At 49.0% G+C, this 26,129-nt stretch overlaps 1 pseudogene; it reads right to left on the bottom strand.

The window, feature by feature from the left end:
- Nucleotides 1–744: 744 nt before the first annotated feature.
- Nucleotides 745–20,161, bottom strand: LOC128835510 (potassium channel subfamily K member 16-like; annotated as a pseudogene).
- Nucleotides 20,162–26,129: the final 5,968 nt, after the last annotated feature.

Raw genomic sequence — 26,129 nt, 5'->3', positions numbered from 1 at the left:
ATTTTTTTAACTTCAGTCATACTTGCGGGCTAACTAGTGATTTAATTTATTGGGTGGAGGGACGTTCGGGAGGAGAGACAAACTCCATTTGTAGCGTAGCCTACCCACAGTTTTTGAACCAGTAACATTACTTGGGTTAGGGGTGTGATTTTTTTTTTTTAACTGACATGGTCGCATTGTACAAGCCCTAGTGTGGACACAGTAATACAGTACTAGTATAAGGGTGCCTTGTACAGATAAAGCTCATAACCCATACAACTGCATCCGCACTGGGGTGGGGGTTCCTACTGCTTTAACTTGATAGCTATTGTTAAAGTGGCACAACTCCTATGTGTGGAACAAGCCTGTTCTTAGGGTACGGCTGCACTACAGAGGCTATGCCGGCATAACTATGTTGCCGTAGCAATGCTGGCATAACCCCATCATGCAGATGCAGCCTCACCAACAGAAGGGGTTTTTTGATCAGAGTAGGGACGCCGCCTCCCCCATACGATGGTAGCTAGGTTGACGGAAGCATTCTCCCGTTACATAGCTGTGTCTACACTGGGTGTTGGGTCGGCATTGCTACATCAGTCAGGGTGTGGGGGGGTGTTGTACACACCTGACCAATAGAGGGTCCTGTGGCACCTTTGAGACTAACAGAAGTATTGGGAGCATGAGCTTTCGTGGGTAAGAACCTCACTTCTTCACATGCAAGTAAGAAGAAGTGAGGTTCTTACCCACGAAAGCTTATGCTCCCAATAGTTCTGTTAGTCTCAAAGGTGCCACAGGACCCTCTGTTGCTTTTTACAGATTCAGACTAACACGGCTACCCCTCTGATACTTGACACCTGACCAATTTTGTCCTAATTTTTAAGTGTCGACCAGGCCTTATGGAAGACAAAAACCCAGTTCAAGACTCCCAAAAGCTTGAAGTTCCTGAGGCCCTGCCCATTCCCTGTACCCAGGGGATGTGTTGCTTAAATGAACAAAAACTGCCCAAAGTTTTCCTTCTGTTGATGAGTGCTTTGAACCCATGAAGTTCAACTAGTTGTGAAATTCCCTGAAATGGGCTCTCCTGACCCCTGGCTTTGGCTGTGTTGTGTGATTTGGAGGGTTTTTCTTTTAAACCGGCAGAGTCACACTGATTCTACCGAGTGGGCTGAGCTGTACATGTCAAACTCCACGTTCCCCCTTCAACCCCGGTGGAACTCCCATGAGCTCACGGAGGTGTTTGCACAAAGAGCAAGGGTGAAAAGTCTTTGTGCAGTAAGTAAAACCCTCAGTATTTCACTGTCTCATTCAGCATCACTTTTTATACCTCTGCTGTTTCTGCCCTTTGTATCTCTTTCCTCCCCATCCTCATTTCTCTCTCTCCTCTGTTTGCCTTAATGCACAGGGAGGAAAGGAGCAGTTTCTTCCTTGCAGCTATTCCCACCCATCCATCTTCCAGAAGCTTGACTCCTCCCCCTTCCCCTTTTCAGCTGCAAAAATACACAGCAATTAAATAGTTAATGTTGACATCATAACAGTCATCATTAGCTCAACAAATAATGAAATGCATAGATTATAAAGCCAAAAGAGACCTTGTGATCATCTAGTCTGACCTTGTGTATAACACAGCTTGTAGGACTCCCCTGAATTATTTCCTATTAGAACAAGAGCATCTTTTTTAGGAAAAAAAACTTCCAAACCTAAAATTGCCAGTGATGAAGAATCTACCACAAACCTTGGTGAGTTGTTCCAGTGGTTGACTACCATCACTGTTAAAAACTTGTACACTATTTTTTCTTCTTCTTTTATGCTGCTTTTCCTGGTGAGGGTCACGGTGGCAGCATGGAGAGTAGGGAGGACTAGACCTCCTTTTCCTCTGCAACAGGTTCCAGCTCCTCCTGGGGGATTCCCCCCACACACACACACCAGCATTCCCAGGCCAGCCAGGAGATATAATTCCTCCAGTGTGTCCTGCGTCGGCCTCAGGGCCTCCACCCAGTGGGACATGCCCGCTATAATTCCAATGGAAGCCTCCTGGGGGCATCCTTATCAGATGCCCGAACCACCTCAACTGGTTCCTCTCGATCCGGAGGATCGTCTTTTTGGGCTGGGCCCGGCCAGGTTACATGGGTAGCCTGAACACCAGACGCTCGCCTGACACCTCCCCCAGAGGTAGATCCCATTATTCCTAGTCCAGGCAAGATTTGCATGGTCATTTTTGGGCTTTCATGAGGGTCTTGAGGTGGATCATTTTTAGTCTGGAACCTCCCCCAACCTATTCACCTTGGGTGACCCTACCAGGTGCACTAGGCTCCAGGCGGCATAGCCCTGGGGTTCATCTGAACATGCAAGCCCCTCCACCACAACATGGTAACACTCCTCAGAGGGGACTTGCCCCCTATTTCTAGTCTGAATTTTTCTAGCTTCAACTTTAAGCCATTGGATCTTGTTATACCTTTGTCTGCTAGATTGAAGAGCCCTCTGTTATCAAATCCCCATGCTCCGTATCAATACTTATGGACTGTGATCACCATCCCTTAATAATTCTCTTTGTTAAGCTAAGCCGATAGACTCAAGGAGCTCAATCTTTAAAGAACTGGAAGACAGGCCTTCTAATCAGTCTGGTGGCTCTTCTCAATGAGGGCAGGTTAGGGAGTCCAGACTCCACCAAGCCAGTGTTTTCACTGTTGTCTTGCAGGCTTAAGAAGACCAGGCTGCATCCTATAGACTCAGATCAAATTTGGAAGGTTCTCCTGGCAACCACGAGGGGCGGAAATGCCAATGTTTTGAAATTGAAGTTTAGGTTCTGCAGAACCTAAACAAGTCAAGTAGGCCCATCCAGCATGCATGGTGCTTGACAACGCCTCCATTTCAAACAGCAGCATTTCCTCGTGAAAAGCCGCCCACTTCCTTTTACAGTAAGAAACGGAATCAAATCAGTGGTGATGTACTCAATAAGCCAGAATTGTAAAGCCTTCCTAAAGGGCCGGGAGGAGGAACTGCACCCAGCTTTGCCTCAGACAGGTAGAATAATCCATTTTCAAACAGGACCAACACCTTTTCTAATTCTGCTCATATCACGTTCTCTTACCCCAGTGATTTGCTCCTTATGTGATTTTCGATCTTGTCACTCATTTTTTAAAGCCAGCCAGCTCATTATGGCATTTTGGTTCATACCTGGCAGCCACTGAAATCGAGCCATTTGTGATCTTTATCCAAAGGCGCTACATCAGCTAGCAGTGATTCAAAGAAGCTAGAGAATGTTTGACACTTGGGACAGGCAGAACTTTGCAAACTGTGTGTTGGGGGAGGGAACCATGATGTAAATCATGTCATCATGGGTCTGCTGCAGATAAAACAGCTGGGAGAGCAATTTTAGCATCACTGTTACCCCTGGTTTGTATCACCTTTGAGCTAGAGTGTAGGGAAAGTCACATCTCCGTGTGGGAGGCGAGAGAAATGATATTTCCAAAGGACTTTCCCCTCTCGGTCTAGTTCTTACAATACTGGCTCAGTGTAATCTGCAATAAACAACTCTGATCCCAGTGGGTTATTATAATATTTTTCTATAAGGAAAAAATAGTTTCCATTTGTTTTGCATCTCCAAGATGTGCTGCTAGAGACACTGTCTTCTGTGCATCTCCTCCAGAACCCAGTAATGATGGTTCTTCTGCAGAAACAAATCCAACGGGATGATATCTTTTCCGGTTTTCCTCATTGTCTTTACCTGCCTTTCCCCTTTTGTGAAGATCCTGGGCAATTTTTTTTTCAGTGTCTTCCAATAACGTTGTCAATAAATTAAACAGAAGAGCAATCCAGGCCAGGCCAAAGATAATCCAAATGGCCACCAAAGATCGGTAATAGGAAGGATAATTCTTGTCAGGCTGTTTACCTGAATACAAGGAGAAAAAATAAAGGAGAATCAATTAAGAAATTGAATTCAATTTGCCTGAGTACAATTGGTTGAGCTAGCGTGTTGGTCAGAATATTTCACGTTGAATACTTTGAAAAGGACACTAACATGTAGTGTGTTGCTTCATCTTTCCAAAGGGAATGCAACTAGGCTACATTTTCCACTGGAGAAATGCTTTATTTGAATGGGGTGTGGGAGCTAACACAGGCAAACCCGATAATTTGTAGTGATATACAACGATATAACCATATTATATTAGTATTAAGATGATCCAGGACATGTTTTAGTAGCAAGCACAAGGACAGAGTACAATGGAGGAGTGTAGCTGAAATGTACCATGTCTACCAACGTATACCATCTTCATAGACTTACCTAGCAAAGGGTGATTGTGACCAAATAAATAGCTGTCACAAACAGCAGACGACCTTGCGTGTATAGGAGAAACCTACAATTCATACGTTACTTCCTACAGGCTGCAGGGCCTACTCCATTAAAAAAGAATGAAATGCATTGAAAGCAACTGATGAAAACTCTCTGCCACGTACCGAAAACCGAAGGCACAACTTTCCGGATTTGAAACCACTGGATTGATGTGTATTTCACGCAGTCCAAACCTTTTAACATCACTGGGAGTTCGCCACCTGCTGTTCTACACAGGTCATTTAGTTTGGCTACTCAGACATAAGCAATCCTCCAACAAGTGAAGCTTTGTTCCCACTCTATTTAGTCACATGTAACCTTAATAGTACAATGCAGCCAAGACGGCTCACTGAAATGTAAACTTCTGCTTGGCTAACGCGTAAGGTCGAAACATCAGCATGGAATCTTCAGAATAACAGGCCTCGACGCTAAGTGTAACTGCACTGTGTGCAGTTTACATTGTGTGAATCCAAAACCGTGGCACACAAAACTCTGCTGTTTTGCTACATTTTTGTAGCAAAATTAAAGGGGGTGGATTTGGGTCGGGGTTTGAGTATCTGTGACACTCTGCACCCCATATTCACCATAGTGATATGATTATTATATAACTGATGCATCTTGTACAAGATATGTCATGTGAGGTGTCTATAGGGAAGTTATGGTTTGCTGAATATGATTATCCTATTTGTATGAATGTATCATTTTTGTATCTGCAGTTATCAATATTGACTATGTATTTGTATTTCCAATGTGCTTGCACTTGGGTAACCCACACAAAGCTTTACGTACAGTCTGCCAGCACACTGGGAATAGCCTATTCAAGTTGAATGGCCCATCAACAAAGGCAATGGGGAAAGCTTATCTTCGCCTGATGAACTGTCCTGGGGACGCTTCAGTCAGCCTATGGATAATAGCTACCATGACTCACCGAAGCCTGCACGGGCATTTGACTAGATCACGTGATCCTGGACTCCATTTTGGTACCTGTATTTTTCCACAAACTAGACTGGGAACTTAGCATGGAACAAAGTGGTTCCCACCATATGGAAGAAGCTATAAAAGGGGGATGTGACATCACCAATTTGCTTCGCTTTCTACACAAGAGAACACTTGGAAACACCTGAGGAAAAAGACTGAGCTGGGGGAAGTGCTGGTCCCAGACAGGAAAGAAGGAAGTCTGTCTGTGTATGAGGACTGTGGACTGTTTATACTATCTAACAGGGTGAGACACTGCTTATTTCAAATCCTATCTAGTATATTAGGCTTAGATTGAGTTTCTGTTTATTTGCTAGGTAATCTACTTTGATCTGTTTGCTATCACTTAAAATCTATCTTTCTGTAGTTAATAAATCTGTTTTATATTTTACCTAAAACAGTGTGGTTTGAGTGACATGCTTGGGGGGAAAAGCTTAACTCAGGAATGAGAGTCGGTGCACATCCACTTTCCTTTGTAGAAATGGGAGACTGGGTAATAAATCCATACTGGTCAGGCTTCTAACCAGGGCAGGATGGTACAGCTCCAGGGTCCTAGGCTGGGGAACTGGGGGTATTTTGGCTGAAGCCTCTCTCTTGTTAGTTAATGAATGGCTCTGGGAGCATTCATTCAATCTAGCTGGGTGTGGGGCTCCACATGCTGTTGTGCTGAATGATAACAGTGCCTGGAGGGGTTTGCTGCTTGTCATTGTGAGAGACAGCCCAGGCTGGAGAGTTCAGAGGGCAAAATGGTACCCCAGTTCCAGGTTGCACCCTGGAGGGCTTTGCAGCTTGTCACAATGTCAACGTGTGAGAGGGAACCCAGATTGGCAAGACAGATGGTTCAGCAGTACCCCAGTTCCAGGTTGCACCCTGGGAGGCCTGTCGCAATATCTATTTATCTTTTCTCTGGGACAAATATGGCCCCGCAGACATGTGACAAAGAAAACAGGAGAAACGTGCAAACATCTGCCTTTCTGTTCTTGTCCCAGGTCCTAAGTAGCTTTTCAGTTATGGCCCTGACGGCTGCCTGAAAACGTTGTTTAGAAGGGAAGTGTAGCTCTGAGTATTGGGATTTACATTGAGGATCATTTGTCATGGATAATCCCATGTGGGTGGAATGAAGAGAGTACGAGTAGCCCCTGGAGTGGAGGCCTGTATGGGTGTGGAGAAGCCCTAACCTTCATGAAACTGGGGAGGGGCAGGATGAAGGGAACCTGGGCAGGATTCTGCATCAGCTGGAAACCATAGAGCTCTGTGCAGGTTTCTTCTGCCCAAGCCCGCAGAGATTTTGTAGATGGGAGAGAAATGGGCCAGGGAGGTGTATCTATGGGGCCACAGATCTAACAGCCATTTCCCTTGTTTTCTGGATGTAGAGAAGTTGGCATAGGAGCTGTAAGAGCAGCTGTATGGCTGGGAAAACTCTCTTTCCTCAGTGGGCCCAGTAACTCAGGATGTGAGCCAGGGACAGGACTTGGGCTGTGGACTGTATTAACAAAACAAATTGGAATCACTGCTCCAAGGCAGTTGTGTAGCTCAAGAGGTATAAAATCCCACTATGTGGCAAGCCAGCATAAGACCTATGCACCACTTTATTGCTCAACATTTGGCTTAGGTGGTGCTTTGACCTAAATGTGGCCCTCTGCATAGGGGGAATTTTATATAGGTGATACTTCCCGGGTAAGATTTTAAATGAACGAATGTGATCCAAACTCACGCACTAGGCAACTTATTTATGGCCTATCTCCCCTCACAGAGAAGGCATTATCTTGCTGCTGTGATATAACAGTTGCATAATGCTTTTTATCCAGTAAGATTGCTGCATGCAAATGAGCTCAAGCAAATTATTTTCCAATTGGCTATTTCACATCTGGCCATGTAAAGTAGTGCGAATCCATTCATTGTCTAAAAATAACACCAAGAACACTGGGTCCTGTGGCACCTTTAAGACTAACAGAAGTATTGGGACCATAAGCTTTCGTGGGTAAGAAGGGTTTGGGGTGCACGAGGGGGCGCTGGGCTGGGGCAGGGGGTTGGGGTGGGGGAGGGCATGAGGGCTCCGGCTGGGGATGCAGGCTCTAGGGTGGGGCCAGAAATGAGGGTTTCAGGGTGTGGGAGAGGGCTCAGGGCTGGGGCAGGGGGTTGGGGTGCAGGGTGGGGTGAGGGCTCCAGCTGGGCATGTGGGCTCTGGGATGGAGCTGGAGATGAGGGTTTGGGGTATAGGAGGAGGCTCAGGGTCAGGGTTGGGGGTGGGGGGGTGCAAGCTCTGGGAGGGAGTTTGGGTGTGGAAGGGGTCTCTGGGCTGGGGTTGGGGTGCAGGATGGGTTGAGGGCTCCAACTGGGGGTGCAGGCTCTGGGGTAGGGCCAGAGATGAGGGGTTTGGAATGCAGGATGAGGATTAGGGGTGGGGCAGGTGGTTGGGGTGGGAGGGTATAGGGTACAGGCTCTGAGAGGGGGTTTGGGTGTGGGAGGAGGCTCAGGGCTGGGGCAGAGGGTTGGGGTGTGGGAGAGGTCTCTGCGGCCCCTAGTTGCATGGGCAGCCAGGGAGGTTCCGTGTACTGCCCTCACGCCCACAGGCACTGCTCCCACAGCTCCCACAACCAATGGGAGCTGCGGAGTCAGCACTTGAGGTCGGGACAGCGCATGGAGCCAACCTGCACCTAGGGGCCGCAGCGACGTGGCGGCCATTTCCAGGAGCTGCATAGAGCCAGGGCAGGGAGGGAGCCTGCCTTAGCCCTGGGCCCCCGCTGTGCTGCCGACCGGACTTTTAACAGTCCAGTCAGCTGTGCCAACCGGAGCCACCAGGGTCCATTTTCGACTGGGCTTTCCAGTCAAAAACCAAATGCCTGGCAACCCTAGATGTTGTTCTTCTGGCCGTAATTTGCTCCAGTTATTTTAAAGTACCCATTTCATTTGGACCGGGGCAGATGTCACAGTTAGTTCCCTTGCTGCCTCTGTCTCTTAGCCCTTTATCTTGTGAGGTGCAGAATATTCTCAACCTCACACTGACTTTGATGTTCCAATCAGAATTCTCTCTCTCTTCCTCTCCCTCTCTTTTGGGGGACGGGGGGAAATTAGGGGCTTGTGAAAGAAGCTGGATTGTCAGCCCCAGAGACAGGAGTTTATTTACTCACAAAAGAGGTAGAATACAGGCAATGTCAGTGCAAGTTTCCCCACACCATTCTGCCAACACACCTTAGCCCTGACCTGGAGGAAGTCCTCACAATGGGTGAGAAGGAAAGATAGCCAGTCTCCATGCCGTTCCGTTCTTGGCCTCTCTGCTGAATTTAAGCATACCGGCAGAGGTGATCTTTTTGTGCTGTGAATGGCCTGTCCACTGACAACTGGGGCACGACCTCCAAACTCACTGCACTTAAGCCACTGATCTTCTAGAACCAATGCAAATGCTGTTTCCTTGTCATTTCTCTGTGGAGAGGAAATTCTGGTTGCCAGCATGTTACCAGGACACGCACTGTGGAGGAATCTGTTCACTTTGACAAGATTTGATCATTTCTGCTGACAGTGGTTTGGACTCTGGAGTTCTCTTGTGCGGGGTCTCTCTAGGGGTTCATTCCAAAAGCAAATGGAGAGAGGATATTTTGGTGAGAAATACCTGAAGGTGTTTTAGAATGATTTTGCTTAGCTAGGCTGTGTTTTATAGGGTTTAACTTCAGGAGAACTTTTGAACTCCCACATGTGTGATGTCCAGGAGGGTCTAATGATGCATAGGGGATCACGGGAGTTAATTTCTATGGGGAGTCATGATAGTGGAGGTATAGGTCTCTACCCCCAGGGTAAGTTTTCTGCTCACTCTTCATCAAAGACTGAAGCTGTGAAGAACATTGCTTAAAAATTAGGTATTTTAAAACAAGCCCTGATTATTTCTTCACTGAATAAAACACAAGAATCAGATACACACGTGAGATTTTGTAGTTGGGACACCTCCAAGTCTCCTCTCTTACTTCCCAACTTCCTGTCCCTCAAACCATTGCATCTTTTTGTTCTATGTATAAAGCACCACGTTTCATAGTGTCTAGGCATTTGGGTACTCTGAGCCGTTCTGGGCTGCCCCCAGGAAACTGGTCATTCCTCCGAGAATTACAAAAGCTAGAGCTGGGAAAGACCATTGAATGCAGCATTGCTTCCTAGTGTACGTTCACTTGTGCTTTCTCCCGGATAGTTCAGTGGTTTGAGCATTGGCTTGCTAAAGCTAGGGTTGTGAGTTCAATCCTTGAGGGAGCCATTTAGGGAACTGGGGTAAAAATCTGTCTGGGGATTGGTCCTGCTTTGAGCAGGGGGTTAGACTAGATGACCTCCTGAGGTCCCTTCCAACCCTGATATTCTATGATTCTATCTCCTTTTAGTCACTACAGTGGTAATTCTACCATCTTTTAATTCAGAGAGAAGTACTATTATCCTTACCTACTACATAATCTCCAAAGCCAATGGTGCTCAGGGTGATAAATGCAAAATAAATTCCTTCACTGTAGGACCAGCCCTCCACAACCTGGAAGACAAGTGATGGCAGACACAGGAACACTAGAATGCCCATCACCAGGAAGAAGAGAAGGGTCAGAAACTTGATCTTCTTCTGAAAAATAAACCAACAGAAATTGCAGTCCACTCGGACACATGAGGAAATCCTACACAACATGAGTATTTTGGATGAATAGCTGGACAGGAACTCCTCCCAGGCCTGCAGGAGTTAAAGGTTGACACAGCCACACAAAAGGACTATATTTCCCATGAGGCACCATAGCCTCACTCCTTGGTGAGGAGAGGTCACCTATTATAGCCATCACATAGCCACGATGCATCATGGGAGATGAAGTCCAGCCCCAGAGATGAATGAGAGCATGAAACACTTGAACTACAACTCCCATGAGGCACTTTGCTGCCTTTTTTAGAATCAAAATGTTTATTTTCAGCCAAAATGTTTCAGATTTAGTTGGATTCTGGGTGTTCAGTTGTTTGACCAAAAAAATGTAAATTTTCCTTGGAAAATTTCCAACCAGTCCAAATAACTGTCACTAAGGCCCAGACCCTGGACTGTGTGGCGCTGGCTTTCCATTGGAGGAGCACTCCGAGGCTGGGGGAATTTCCAGTGGTGGAGAGACAGCACAGCAGCTCCTGCACCATCCTTTCTCCTTGCAGTCAAGAATGGGGGGCCTGGCTGGGGCAAGGGTTTGGCATATGCTAAAATTTCTCTCTTTTTTTTTAAAGCGAGAAAGAGTCCTGTGGCACCTTATAGACTAACAGACGTATTGGAGCATGAGCTTTCGTGGATGAATACCCACTTCGTCAGATGCATGTGGTGGAAATTTCCAGGGGCAGGTATAAATATGCAGGCAAGGATCAGTCTGGAGATAATGAGGTTATTTCAATCAGGGAGGGTGAGGCCCTCTTCTAGCAGCTGAGGTGTGAACACCAAGGGAGGAGAAACTGCTTCTGTAGTTGGCTAGCCATTCACAGTCTTTGTTTAATCCTGAGCTGATGGTGTCAAATTTGCAAATCTGCCTCTTTTTTTTTTTTTTGTAGGTATGAAATTTACAAGTAGAAATTGGGTTAAAGGAAAGGAAACTGGACAACCATGGTACCCACGCTGGAGCGGGCTGGGTGAGCTGTATACACCCCAGATCCCTTGTTGGTGCAATCCTTCCATTCCACGCCTGTGGAATTTTGGCAGGCCTGGGGAGGGAGATTTACCTGTTTGAAGGATGAAAGGAAATGGCTTTAGCGCTGATACTGCTTTTTATGGGAGAACTCAGATTACTCAGCAGCCCCAGAAGAATAACTCCCACCACCTCAAAAGCAGTGGGGAGAGCATTAGGAGCTGCTAGAGACTCTGCGTATGTCTACACTGCAGCTGGGATCGTGCCCCCTTGTGGTAGCGGAGCATGCGCTAACATGCTAAAATCACTGGGCTGGCCACCTGAGCTCTGACTCAGCGGGTAGGGCAGGCTTGAGCCCGGGCGGCTAGCCTGAGCCTCCACCAGTGCCACAACCTCCATGCAGCTCTTTTTAGTGCACTAGTGTGAGCCCTGCCAGCACAAGCCTGTCTACCTGGGGTGGAAGGCTCGCGCCCGGCTGCAATGTAGACCTATCCTCTGGGGCACAATCAGCCTTGAGAGCCCTTGCCTCCAACTCCAAGAGACCCATCCCCGTCTTTCAACACATTGACTAGAATGGCCTTCTGCTGGTGGGCTGTTTGTTCTTTGTCTCTGACCCCGTGGAGCGTTGGAGAGTGGGCGGCTGGCTCGTGGTGTGACAGCAGGCAGTTTAGGCCATTAGGATATAGGAGGAGAGGGGTGGGGTAGCTTGTATCTTGGAACAAGCCAGGCCCCTTGCACCACCCCAGATATTTTGCTAAAATTTCTCATATTTTTGTAGGTGTGTGTAGTGGGGTGGTCACCCTGCTCTGGTCAGGAAGGGGTTAAAAACGGCCCTGGGAAAGGGTTGCCCCGGGGAGCCAATCAGGAGTGGGTTTGAGGTGGCCAATCAGGGCCGGGCTGGGCCAGTAAAAGAAGGGCTCAGGGAGGCGCTGGGAGAGTCTCACTCCAGCCTTGGAGTGGGAAGGACCTAAGTGCCTGGCAGCACAGGGTACCTGAAGCAGAGCAGAGCAGTGCTGGGGAAGGGAAGGGAAGAGGAGCTGGGGAGTTCCAGCCTGGCAAATCCCCAGGCTGAGGCCTTGGGAAAGGCCCAAGCAAGTACTGGGGCTACAGAGGTGCAGCCCGGGAATAGACAGAGGCAGCTGGTCCGATCCCCTTGCCAATGATGTGTGACCATTATAGACTGCAGTTTGCCCCAGGGAAAGGGGACTAGATGATAACTGGCAATAGCTACTGAGGCAAGGTGGGCTTAGGGGGTTGGGGGTTCCCCTGAGAGGGGAGACCTGAGTGTGGGGGTGCTGTGGTGGGCAGAAGCCCAAGGTGAGGGACATGGGCCTGAGGCAGGAGAGACACTGGCCAGCAGGAGGCTCTTCAAGTGCTGGAAAGAGCTAATTCCCAGATTGACCAGCAGGAGGCGCTGTGCCGGTGAGTCAACGACCTTGCTGCAGTGTGGAAGATATTTTGCATCTATGTCTATTTCCCCACAACCTTGTCTCATTTCTTTAGAGTATAAAATCTTTAGAGCAGGGACTCTCTCTTCATATGCATTTGTACAGCACCTAACACCGCTTGGGTGCATAAGTAACATAGAAAGTAACTGAGATATATCTGGAAGAAAACCTAAAGCCAGCATATAAACAATCATTGAGAGAATGAAACTGATTACCTTTTTCATTCCCTTCTCATACAGCCATCTCCCAAGCCTTTCACACAGCAGAGAAAGCATCTTACTGACCCGGTGCAGGAAAACGATAGTCAAAGGGATTCCAAATGAAGCATAACAAACACAGAAGATCTGGCCAGGAACCGTTTTAGGACACTGGGTGCCATAGCCTATTGAAAGACAAAAAGGCAACAGGGAGCATTCCAGTGAGGCTTCCCCTTAGAGCTTGAGCTTCTAATCCGGTTGCACATATAGACACATTCAGACGTGTCCCCGTAGGCGCCGACTTCCCCTTCTTCCCATGGGTGCTCGACCCTCCCCCCCCCAGCCCCGCCCTCACTCCACCCCTTCCATGAGGCCCCACACCTCCCCCCTCATTCCAACCCCTTCCCCAAAGTCCCCACCCCAACTCCACCCCCTCCCTGCCCCTATTCAACTCCTTCCCCCAAATCCCCACCCCGGCCATGCCTCTTCCCTGCCTCCTCCCCTGAGTGCGCCACGTTCCTGCTCCTCCCCCCGCTCCCGGAGCATGCTAACACCAAACAGCTGTTTGGTGGTGTCCCGGTGGGAAACGCTGGGAGGTAGGCAGAGGAGCGGGGACGCGGCGTGTTCAGTGGGGCAGGGAGCTTGGCTGCCGGTGGGTGCAGAGCACCCACTAATTTTTCCCTGTGGGTGCTCCAGCCCCGGAGCACTCACGGAGTTGGCGCTTATGCATGTCCCACTTCTTGCTTTTATGCCAACACAGCTTTAGCACATCACGAGCATTCCTAGTGCTCCGTAGTCAGACTCACACTCTTTCCAATCAAAGCAGAGAGACTGATTAAATGATACATTCTGCATATTTTTAGAGTTCGGAGAGTGCTGTGTTTGGCTCCAGCCTGGCCTTCATTTGAACTACATTATAATCTGAAAGCAATGTACAAAAACACATTATCCACTGCTACAAGTATGCAAGTAGATACAACATGGAAAGAAAGAAACCAGAAGTTAGGGGATCTGGAAGATGTCAAGGCTGGAGTTTGGACTGTTTGCTGCTCAAGGATCAGATAAGCCCCATTCCTGAATCTTAACTCCCATCTAATTTCTTCTCCCTCAGGGACCACTGCACTAAGAAACCCACTGACAGCTTTGGAATATGTGGAGTTGGCATCACACATGGAAAAATCCTGCGCCTTCTCTTAATTTAGTGACTCTAAAATTTGCAATCCCACAACTTCCCTCTTATTTTAATGGCTCCAGGAATCCCAACTCTTTAACAGTTGTACATAATATAGTATCACCTTATAAGAATGCCTTTCATCCCAAGGACAACAAAGAGTCAAATGTGCCATGATAGGTGTCATTTCACCCACCACTGAAATGCAGCCACCTCTTATAGCCAATTGAAAACACAGAGATCAATTACATAGGCAGAAAGTGGAATTTGGCCAGGACTCCGGGGCTAATATCCCTCTGCAAAAGATCCACTAGCTGGGACAGGACAGAACACCACACCCAGGTGGTGTGTGGGTTACAATAGCACCATACTAAAGAACTGGATCAAGTACGAAGCGGAGGGAAGCATGCCACCTATTGAATGTACAGCCCCACATTCTGTAGCACAGTGGGTTTTCCTTGGGAGAAAGGGACAGGGACTGACTGTGCTCAGCTTGTGAGATGTGATGAACCGTAGCCTGGAATGGAATGGGCTGCTGGGAATAAACACACACTATTTAACAAAAATAAGCGAGCGACACCTGGGATCAAAGGTATTCCTGGTGTTCCACTGACGTCACCGAGAATGCAGCAACATTCTAATGGTGACGAATGGACAAACGTATCCATGGTTAAAACCCAGCTAACTCGGACCCAATGAGCTATGGCCTGAGCAGCTTAGTTAAACTGGTACAATCCCTCTAATGTAGACACCTTCATGCTGATATAACTGTATGTCTACACTAGAAACGCTACAGCGGTGCAGGGCCATACAGGAAGGGGAATAAGCTCTGCAAGTGAAAGGCATTGTTATACCAGTATAAGTGCATCCACACAAGGGTTTGTACTGCTATAACTACATCTGTTAAAAAAAAACCACACACCTTCCTGACATGGTTATACCAGTACGAAATCGATGGGTAGAGCAGGCCTTTAAAAATAAAGAATTTATTTACACCAGGGTTAAATTTGCCATCAGGTGTTTTTAAAGTGGAGCAACACCTGAAAAATGAGACAATGGCTGCATAACTCTAAGAATTTACTGTCGCGTGTCTCCTCCCCCGTAGCCATTCAGCTGCTGCAAGGTGTGTGTCATATAGGGATAGTCCCAGGCTTTGTTCATCTCCTCAGTGTGTCAGTGTTCCTGAGAAGTGGCACTATCCCAGCACAAGTCAATCGTGGCCTGATAATACAATGGTCCTATTTAGGGGGGAAAGAAAATAAGACAGTGCCCTAGTTCACTGGCCTTTAGCCCATGGGAGCTTACACTATCTCTGCCTGCGTTACCAGATGGTAGTTGCATTCTCCGTTTGGATGAGACAGAGCTATTTGTCTTCATCTCACTGCACTTTTGGCCTCTCTCATCCAGATCAAACACTTTCTTAGTGAGGATGTAAATATCGGTTAAAAAAGTAAACTGGTTAAACTATTACAATTATGTTGTTTAACTGGTTAACTGTTAACCAAGGTCACTCCAGCCAGCCTAGCATGGCTGGGGCTGGGGCTGGGGTCCCTCCAGCCAGCCAGCGGAGGGCAGCTGGGGCTGGGGTCCCTGCAGCTGGCTGGCGCTGGGGCCGCTCTGGCCTGGCTGAGGCTGGGGTCCCACTGGCTGGCTGGCCTAGTGTGGCCAGTGCTGGAGTCCCTCTAGCTGACCGGCATGGCCGGGGTCCCTTCTGCTAGCCCAGTGTGGCTGGGGCTGTAGCCCCTCCGGCCAGGTTAATGGTTAAGGTTGGTTAACGGTAAGCCTAATGCTTCTCCCGGTTAATCGTTTAACCTTTTACATCCCTACTTCCTAGTTAAGCACTGAGCAGGCCTCTGTCTCTTGCTGCCTGTGATATCCTGGGTCATGAGATGGTTTTACCAGGTTGATGGAGACCTCTAGGCCACACACGACTTTGGACACTCTTTGGTTTTTGCCTCCAAGTCCAGCAGCCTCAATTTCTGTTAGCTTTAAGGACAGCACTGTGCTTGAATTGGCCGTGATGGTATTCACCTTGTCCCTCCCCCATCTTTTCTCCTGGCAGCAGTGAAAATTGCGGGTATGCTGGTGCAGTATGTACTATAGTAATGGCCTTCTACAGCCCAGCTGCATTCAGTTGTTCCCTATCATTCTTTGTTGCCTTGCAGCTGCCTTGGATAAGATTTACAGTTTGTTTGACCTAGGAATGAAAACCAGGGAAAGTCAAGTCCATCTTCAACCCATGACTGGCGGCTGAGCCAAGGTTTTAACAGATGATTCTATGGCTAGAAAGGAACAGATAGAGAGGGAAGGGGAGGTTGAGCTGTAAAAGGCTGTTGTCACGTTACCAACTAAAATAATACTGTGAACGATGAATCGTGCAGCTGTAAGGCCTCATGGCCAAGTCAGTTGCTGCTTCTCATCCTGGCCCAGGAAAAGCAGTAAATTCATAGCCATGGCTCCCAAGGCCATGATAATCTATCATGATCATCTGTCTCTATAGCACAGCCCAGAGAACTTCCCCCAAATAAGCCCTAGAGCAGAGCTTTTAGAAAAACATCCAGTTTTGATCTTAAAATTGTCACTGATGGAGAATCCACCGCCACCCTGGTTAAATTGTTCCAATGGTTAATTACTCTCACTGTTAAAAACGTATGCTTTATCTCCTGACTGAATTTGTTTGAAGCACAGTCATTTAGGGCGATAATAACTATATTTGGCAGAGGGGGAAAAAAGCACCAAACCTACCTATTGTGGATACCACTGCACCCACAAAGAAGAAGGAGTTACTGAAATCCCAGTTGCTGACTTCAGTCTGTGATTCGTTTCCTACTGGATATACTCCTCTCTGCATAGCGTCAGTCAGGTTCTGCGAGCAAAACCAAAGTTTGATATGAACACCTCCCCATTCTCACGGTCCATTGTGATAAAACAGAGGAATCAGCCCGCCACGGCCCCTTTCCTGTGAGTATCCATAGATCACATGTTATGCAAAGTTATAGGCAAACTCTGCTGCCAGTCCTACTAGCACTCCTGCTTCCAAGAAGGCTACCAGCTCACCAGCAGCCAATCAGCATTTCAGATAGTGCCATGTGCTTACCTGATCATTTAGATGGGAGCTGGAATGGGCCCTATGAGAGATCACTTGGGCTTTTTAGAACGAAGTTTACCGCCACTGACCTAGCATTATAGTGTTTAGCCTAAATTATTTGCAGCAGAAACGCAGAATCATGAAAAAGGCTTGTATAGGCTAAAGCAATTCAGCCTGCTGCATTTTTACATTACTGCCTTGTTATTTTCCATCCTGGGTCTCTTTGGCTGGTTCTTCCTCCTGGTGTCCCGTAGCTGGGCCCTAGCAGTTTGGAAGATACGGTTCTCCATGGTGCAACTGTAAGGAACACTCCCCAACACCTGAATCATGCCTTGGCATTCTCTAACTTTATTTTAGTAGGTTAAAGGGGGAAAAAATCGATGCCCTGCTAGCTGTATATTTTCCCTCCCTTCCAGATTCTAACAGTTCAGTACTCATTAGGGACTGTAGCTAGTCTGCCAAAAGAAATGGAGACAGCAATTGTTAAAACCATAGGGTGATGCCAATTATGGTTCAAGGCTCACCAGTGCCTTGGAAACCTTGTTGACTTTTACACTAGAAAAATAAAGGGAGGGAATTTATCATATGGGATTTCTCCTGAACATGAGTTTTTTTTCATGTGATCTCCCAGGTTTACATTGTACTTATTCTTTGTAAATAACCTGCCTGCAAACATACTCTATTGTGTGAAGATAAATTTGAACACTGTGAATCCTTTAAGTGTACAGCCAGGTTTTCAAACACCTAATCATTCCAAACGAAACAACATGTAACGAGAAATCCTCACTTTGGGCCTGTAAAATATCCTGGGCCAATGCAAAACAACACAGGTAGATGAAAAATATACTGACCCCAATTTTCTCATCCAGCTGAGATGCTGCCAGTGCAGGACCAGAAATAAAGGTAGCTTTATGCCATGTTTGTGGATCCCTGATCATGGCCCCAGCTTGTGGCCAATTCAACCCTTGGCAACAGGGCTTTGGAGCAGAGCCCGGAGCTGGAGCATGGAGCAGCTCCGGAGCAGTGGAGCTGCAGGTTTTTGCCTGGAGCTGGAGCGGAGCCGGAGCACAGCTCCAAAGCACTGCTTGGCGAAACTTAGAGCAGCCTCAAAACTGCTCTAAGTTATGCCTTGCTGCCAGTGGCCCAAAAGGGCAGTTCCAGCAATCCAGGAGCCAGAGCAAACTCTCTGGCCTTGCTCCTCTCATCCAGCCACAATTCTATGCTAGGAAGTGCAGAGCTGTTCTGCTAGGCCTATATCATTTAGAGATTCCCATTTTGCACAGAGAATCTGAAGGAGAACTAAGCCAGCTTTATGGCTGCTGTGCACCACCAGAATGAAACAAAACCATTGCATCATCAGGGAGACTCAGGGCCACTGTTAAATTCTGTGCACTGTTCTATCCAAGCAGTCCCACTGAACTCAGTTATGTGCAGATGTGGATGTGAGAGCAGAATATGGAAATTGTATCTCTTGCTCATTCAGAAATACTTAGGAAGGAAAAGGTTCTCCTAGTCATAAAGTAACAACAATAATATACTTTATTCTTAGGGCATCCATACAAACAGAAAGCCAGTAGCCTCTGTATTCATGCAAATCAATAGACACCACTCTTCAAACGTATTGTGGCAATCCCCTACCCTACAAAGCAACAGAAAGACTCAAATTAATTCCTACTTTGACATACGTGAGCTTAATCAGGGATACATTGGGCTCTGTATGATATCCACTTAGAAAACTATTATTTTAAGGCAAAGAGCCAGATTCTGCTTTTTTACCCCTATGTAAATCCAGAGGAACGCCATTGACTTAGGTGAAACATATCTAGATGTACAGTGGTGTAATCACAATCAGAGACTAGCCCAAAATAACGTACTATCCCGTTATTAATTGTTCTCCATGTCCGCTGAAGGTAGGACAAGAAGGAATGGGATTAATCTGCAGCGAGGGAGTTTTAGGTTAGGTATTAGGGAAAACTTTCTAGCTATAAGGATGGTTAAGTACTGGAATAGGCTTCCCATGGAGGCTGTGGAATCCCTGTCATTGGAGGTTTTTTTGAAGAACAGGTTGGACAAACCCCTGGGATGGTCTAAGAGATTTAGTTGGTCTTGCCTCAGCACAGAGGGATAGCTTAGAGATGATCTCTTGAGGTCCCAAAAAGCTCCAGCCCTACATTTCTATAGTTCTGTGAATATCCACCCACCCACCAAACACACACATGATACTTTCAAAGATGAGTTTTCTGACACCTTCAGTCTTTCTCTGTTCTAATGCTAAGTGATGTGCGTATTTTAAAATAAAGCTTAAACAAAAGCTTCCTCCAGCTCTGCCTGCCCTTAGCAACCTGAGGAAGCAGGGCTGGACAACTTGCACGATGACTGATTTGATAAAGACACAAGCCTAGATACATTCCAGAGATGAGACTGGCCAGAGGCTAAATATAAGATGGAATAAATTGCACCAGAATGATCTCACACCATGGCTTCGCTCTCCTGTCCCCGAGAGTCAGGAATGGCAGAGATGTTTTTTATTTGTCGTCTTGTTTTTGAACCTTTAAGGGGTCACATTTTTTGGCTTTTCTTCCCAAGCCTGGAGGGCTAGAAATTTACATTTTTATTTCAAATGAAAGCTGAGATGCTCATGTAATCACATGACTCCAGGAGCTGGGGAATTAAGAAATGGCACGGGATTCATGATAAAATTGTGTGAGTTGGTGATGCAGTGTGGTGCTTCTGTGAAAGATTTTGGGGGGAGCAGCAGCAGCAGAATTTAGGGATCCAGCCTGGGGCTGGGAGCCCAGCTTTTTGTGCATGGCCACGTGCCCGGGAGTGGGTGGGAACAGGCCCATGTAAGAATGGCGTCAGAGAAGCCACTGTTATGCAGGTGCCCCAGTCCTTCTGGGGACTGGAGCAGCTGCTGCTCGGGTCAGCTGTCCAGTGTCTGGTCTGTCTACTCAGACTGTACATTGGGCTTAGGATTCACCCATCAGTGGTTAAATGAAATCTCCCCAATGGATGCACAAGAAAAGACACAACACTCGTTACCTGCATGTGGCACAGAAAACACCATGTAAGTGAAAACCAGGTTGGTTGCACGTGAAGGCTAGAGAGGCCACCATCCCACACTGCCGCAGCATCCCTTACCTTCACAAACTGCTCAACATCTGCCACAGTGAGGTGGGCAAAGTTCTGCAGGAACGCCTCCTTCATTTGGATTACTGCCCTTTTCTGTTCTAGCTCGGCATTCTTCTCCAGAGCCCAGAATACGATCGCACCCAAGAGTAGGTAGGTGGCGTAGCTGATCACCAGCAAACCGGTGTGGATTTTGTCAGTGCACATGGTACTCTGCAGGCAAATGTGAGGGAGGATGGGGAATGGTCTCTATTTGCACATAACTCTCTAATGTAAACTTACCATACACCAGAGTCAGGGAGTACAGGCCCCGCCCAGCAGCTATGGTTTCCCTGGGGATCACACACAGACACAGACAGCAAGCTGTTGATACCATTTAGGGGGAGAGAAAATCTCCAGCTCCCTTGGTGTAGTGCTTGTCTGCAGTCTGTGAAACTTTGCCTTGCTGAGTTCTCAGAAAGTGAGTCAGAGTGCAGGAAGTGGACTGGCTGGATGCCACCTCCTTCTGCTGAAATGGTGCTGGGGGTGGGGTGGAAGGCATGGAGAGGAAAGGGAGCAGGTGAAAACAATACCCACAATAATAGATCAATGTGTTGAACCTCATGGTAATTGTCTTTGTTCTTATTGAGGCTACAAGGTTCTCACTCCACATATTTTGGTGAGCTGTTGATCAAAACACTGCAGCACAAGCCTGATTTTCCACACACCCAGGCCCTGTAGCCAAAGGGAGATGCTTGGCGATGGGGAAGCCTGAATGTGGGACATGGCATAACGCTGGCTGTCAGGAGAAGCTCGCCCCAACTGTCTGAAGTCAAGCAGAGCTCAAATCCCCTGCCAGGCAGTCTCTTTGTAACGATCTTCGATCACTTGCTCTGAGCGGGGAAAAGAAGGTAGGGCCTTCATCCCCAAAAGGACACGGTTCTGCCACATGAGCTAAATCAGGTATTCCTTTCATTGGGAGCAGTCACCGGCTGTTTTTGTCTGTGGGCCAACTGTTGGAGGGGGACATGACATGCACTTTGCCCGTGTGTTACATATTGGGACCCACCCTACATTCACACAGTGCTCCTGGCCATCTCCTCATATGTTTCCTAGGAGAACCAGCACGTAACAGAGTCAACATCAACTGGCTGAGTGGAATCTCAGTCAGGCCTCCTCAGGAATTATGCCCACAAGCCCAATCTCCAGCACTTCCCTAGCTACGCAGCTTTGCCAGCAGGAGGTGACTACATCAGTGTCCTCACAGAGGCCTGGGGAAGGCGAACAGCCCCAACAAGGGGGGTGAAGGAGGCAGTAGCCCTGTCCCCAGAGCAGTGGGCTTCCTGGAATGCCACAGATGGCCCTGCCGCTCTGTGTGTCTTGTTCACTGTAGCGAGGTGGTGTGGTTCCCCGCCGCCCCGGAGAGGGACAAGCCCTTCCGGACACCGGAGTGGGTGGAGGTAGGAAACTCTGAGCCCGCCCTCAGAGGGTCAGGCGGTGCCCCAGAAGTATAGAGGCTCGACCCCAGAACTCACTGGGAAGACAGCCGCCAGGGAGGCCAGATGTCTCCGGCCTAGCCTGCGATTGGGAAGTCCCCACGGTGCACCCAAGGACTGGCCCAACCTGCCCTGCGCCCGCTACCCGGAGGAGTTGCCTGGCCTGCCCCACGCCCGCTACCCGGAGGAGTTGCCAGTAGGGTGACCAGATGTCCCGATTTTATAGGGACAGTCCCGTTTTTTGGGTCTTTTTCTTATAGGCTCCTATTACCCCCACCCACTGTCCTGATTTTTCACACTTGCTGTTTGGTCACCCTAGTTGCCGGGCCTGCCCCACGCCTGCTACCCTGAGGAACCCATGATGCTGGACCCCCCACAGAGGACACCACCGCGACCCAGGTACCACAAGAGGGGGAGTCTCGAAGTAGCCCGGGGGCAGCCGATCCTAGTGTGGCTGCAGCACTGCCAGAGGCCATGTCAGTGTGTTGCGGCCGGGATCCCCACTGACTCAGTAGTGGGTCTTCGGCCGCTGCTAGGGCCCCGGGCTGGGACGCAGTGGAGTGGGAGGGCCTGCGTCCCCCCTGCCACCCACCTCGCAGATGGCAGTCTCCCCCTCTCCCAGGCCCTTTGGAGGCTTGGGCCTACTGTTTAAACTACTACTGCTCAGCCCTTGCCTGAGCGCCTGACTCATTGTTGCCCTGCCCTGACCTAGGGCCTGGGCTTACTGTGCTTATTTCTGCTTTCGCCGGGGCCGCTGAGGGAGACTCCCGCAGCCAGACTAATTCCCCCCGAGACACAACCAGTGTGTAGTGAGGTGGGGGTTCCCTGCTGCCCCAGAGAGGGACGAGCCCCGGCTAACCTCTACATTCACATACAAGACCTTGAAATGATGTCCCTCTGAACCCTTCTAATCTCGCTGTTGTGCAGCACCTTCATTTATGTTTTATCCCATAGAACTACAAGATGTTTCAGCCCCGTACATAGACATTCGCACCAACTCGTAGCAGAGTGCTCCCTGCCCTGCCGTTTGCACTCGACTGAGAGCCACGTGAAGGCATGGCCACGCTGCACCGGAAACTCAGGCTCAGACTCAAGTTTAAGCCCAACCATCCACACACAAATCTTTCTGACTGGGTCAGAAAGCCCTTCAGACCTGGGCCCATGGACCCACCTGGAGGCGGGAGGAGGGGAGGGGTTGAGCCTGAGTCCCCTCTCTTTTATTTGTTTTCTTTTTGAACCTTTAAGGGGTCACGTTTTCTGGCTTTTCTTCCCAAGCGTGGAGGGCTAGAAACTTACATTTTTATTTCAAATGAAAGCTGAGAGTCTCATGTAATCACATGACTCCGGGAGCTGGGGCTTTAAGAAAAGCACCAAATGGCATGGGACGCCTGATAAAATTGTGTGAGTTGGTGATGTGGTGTGGTGCTTCTGTGAAAGGTTTTGGGGGGAGCAGCAGCAGAATTTAGGGGTCTGTGCTGGGGCTTCCCAGTGTGGAAGTAACTCAAGCCACAGACCCAAGTTAGGAGGTCTGTGTAGTGCAGTATGAATGGGTTAGCACGTCTCTGAAACCCGGGTCCAGCAATTGTAAGCCCAGGTTTACAATGCACTATGAATGTTTGAACGTGGGCTTGGAAACAAGTGCGACTCCCACAGTCCTAGATTTACAAGGCAGTGTAGACATACACTAGCTCTGCGTATCAGTGTATCTAGGTGTTCTCATTGCTCTGCGTTCCAGTCCCGGGTTTACAATGGCACCATGGCGCCGGGCCCACGCTCAAAACGGGCCCCGGCCTGGCCCGCTCCACTTGCGCTGCACTCGGAGGAACTGGCTCCTCTCTAACCCCTGACTCCTCCGCCCCCACCGCTTGCCCGTCTCAGCCGGCTGAACTGCTGGCCTAGGGCTTCTCTCCATCCCCGGCCTCGCTCACCAGCTCCTCCCCGCCCCCTACCCGCTCCCGCCTGCCCACCACTTGCTCCTCGCAGCCGGCTGAGGACTCCTCTCTGCCCTCGTCACTGGCAGGCAGCCGCCGACAGAGCTGGGGGCAGAGAGGAGCCCTCAGCCGCTGCCGACCTGTCACCATCCGCTTCCAGCTCCTCGGGGACAGGTCTCTCCCTGCCACTCTGCGGAAGAACAGCGAGCTGGGGAAGTTGGCAGCTGCCTCCTCTCACACCCATGCAAGGAAACGCCTCCTCCGCCACGGACACCACCAGCGCCCGGCAGGTAGGATTGGGTGGGGCCCCAAGAGATGGAGCCACTCCATGTCCTGAGCTTCAGCTGTCCTGCCCCCTCGCACTGTGCTGGGAGGGGGGATCCCTGCTCTGCGCTGGCTCAGCAAGGCCATGGGGCAGGGCATGGGGGAGTGGGTTTGGGGGGGGATGCTGGGCTGTGGGGGTGTGGGAGGCGCTGGGCAGTGGGGGAGGTTTGTGTGTTTTGGGGTGCTAGGCAGTAGGGTCTGTTAGAGGGATGCTGTGTAGTTGTGATGGGGCTGTGGGGAAGGGCTGGGCAGTGGGAGTGGGGGAGATCTGTGTGTGTTGGGGTGCTAGGGAGTGGAGGTTCTGTGTGGGGTTCTGAGCAGTTGTGGTGGAGCTGTGGGTAGGGGGGTGCTGGGCAGGGTTGGTGGTGTGCAGGGAGCTGTGCATTTGTGGGGGGCGGGTGCTGGGCATAGCGGGTCCAGAGGGTGCTGGGTGGGGAGCCTGTGGGCATGGCATGGACCCACCCCCCCAAGGGGAAGGGACACATGGGCAGAACAGGACCAGGGGCCAGTGTCCGTCTGGTGAATGCCATTTTGTAAACAGTGCCCTCACACTGGGCGGAGTGGGGCCACCCCCGCCATGCCATGCCTCATTGCCCCTGGCCGGCCCCTCACTCTGGTGACTGACCTCCCCAAGCCATGTTCCATTGCCCCCATGGAAGCCCACAAATATGTTTGGCGTAAGGCCCGCAAAAGATTAATCCAGCCCTGTTCCATTCCATTGTACCTGTGCACCTGTGCTATGCATTCTCCGTGTTAGAGGTGGCCGGGTGACCTTTGGACCTCCTGGACACAACTTCTTCTGTTAAAAACTACCAGGGGATCCCCTCTCCACCTCGCACCCTATTCTGTTCTAGCTGGGTTCTTCTACCAGCCCTTCCTATTATGCTACACTGCCCAGAACACCGACTTTATTATGACTCTGATTCAGCTACTTCAGCACATGCTTACCTTTAAGCACATGCCTAGCTCCATCCTGATTCAGCAAAACACTTAAGCAGGAGCTTAGCTTTAAAAGATGTTGAAGTCCCTTTGAACTCTGCATGTGCTTAAGCTAAATTCTTGGTTGAATCAGAGACTGTGGACCCAATTCCAGATCTTATGCAGACAAAACTCCCAATGATTTCAGTGGGAATCTCTCCCTCTCGATAGATCAGACCCACAATATTGTAGTAGCCATTTTTAAGGTTTTGAAAGTACTCCAGCAAGGAGCTGGCTAGGCAAAAGACTTATTCACTTAACACAACCAGCGAGGTGTTCTCTAAATAGCCAGTGATATCTGGTCGCCCCGACGGTTTGCTTTAGGCCTATTATTTCTTAATGCAGTTCAATCCCAGGATACCTTTTTTTTTTTTTACACTATCAGAGGAATGTTTCCTGAAGATGGTGTATTATTAGATGAGGGACAAAATTAGTTGCTAATCTTGCTGGTGCTATTATTGGCTGGCAACGCAATATTCACATGGGACATGAATTGATTCATAAGTAGTGATCTGGCAAACAACGTTTCCAAAGCCAAACGGGTGGTGATTTGCTTCTCCCAGCAACATTCTGTGGAGCATCTGTAAAGCCCGACAGCTGAGAGCTATGTAGAGCTTGGCTGCCTCTTTAATACTTTCTCATCTGCTGCACGTCATATTAACTGACCCTCTCTGTGTATCTGGCAGTGGGATCATTGCTTCATTTCCCCCTCCCCTGGCCCCCAGTGGAATAGCCTCTCTGTTTTAAAGCAAGGGTGGAATTGGTAGTTCACTGACCCTTGCAGCCTTCTGCTTGGGCACACACTCACCGTTCCTCTCCCTGTATCCAGAGCGGCCCGATTGCCCAAGCTCCACCCTTTGTGTCTGACAGCTGGGCTACTGCCTCCTTCACCTTTGTATTAGGTGAGGCTGCTTAGCTGCCCCTTGGCCTCTGTGAGGTCACCAATATAGTCACCCCCTGTATTTGGTGGGGCTGCTTAGCTGCCCCCCTAGGTCTCTGTGAGGTCATTGATATACTCACCCTCTGCTCACCTGCCCCATCCTTTAGCCCTCATATGGAAGATAAGCTTAGATTTCCTTGGAGAAATGATGAGGGCCTGACTGTGTAATCTGTACTCCCATTGGTTAGCACGCACTTATGCAAGTAGCTTCTATTGACTTCAGAGGAGCTATTCACATGCATTCAGTGCTCACCAAGGTCAGTGAAGGATGTGGAATTGTGCTCTGAGGGTCAGAATCTGTTCCCACCAAAGTCACTGGGAGTTCTGCTGTACTTGAGAACTTGCTGATTGGGAGGGGAAAGCCCCTGAAGGCAGGCATTGTCCTTGGACAGCAGGACAGAAGAGAATTTGGCTAGGCTAACCCAACCCATGGATCATGTACATCCTTAGAGACATTTCAAGTGAAGTTGCTCAGTCTTAGATTTACAACATCAATCGCTGAGTGTGCACAAGCTCTTTGGCTGCTAGGCGGATGTTCTATTTTTGTCTTAAAATCAT

The sequence above is a fragment of the Malaclemys terrapin genome, chromosome 4 (genome assembly GCF_027887155.1).
Source record: "Malaclemys terrapin pileata isolate rMalTer1 chromosome 4, rMalTer1.hap1, whole genome shotgun sequence".
NCBI lineage: Eukaryota > Metazoa > Chordata > Testudines > Emydidae > Malaclemys > Malaclemys terrapin.
The sequence above is the reverse complement of the archived record's forward strand: the minus strand, read 5'-3'. Positions and strand labels throughout refer to the sequence as shown.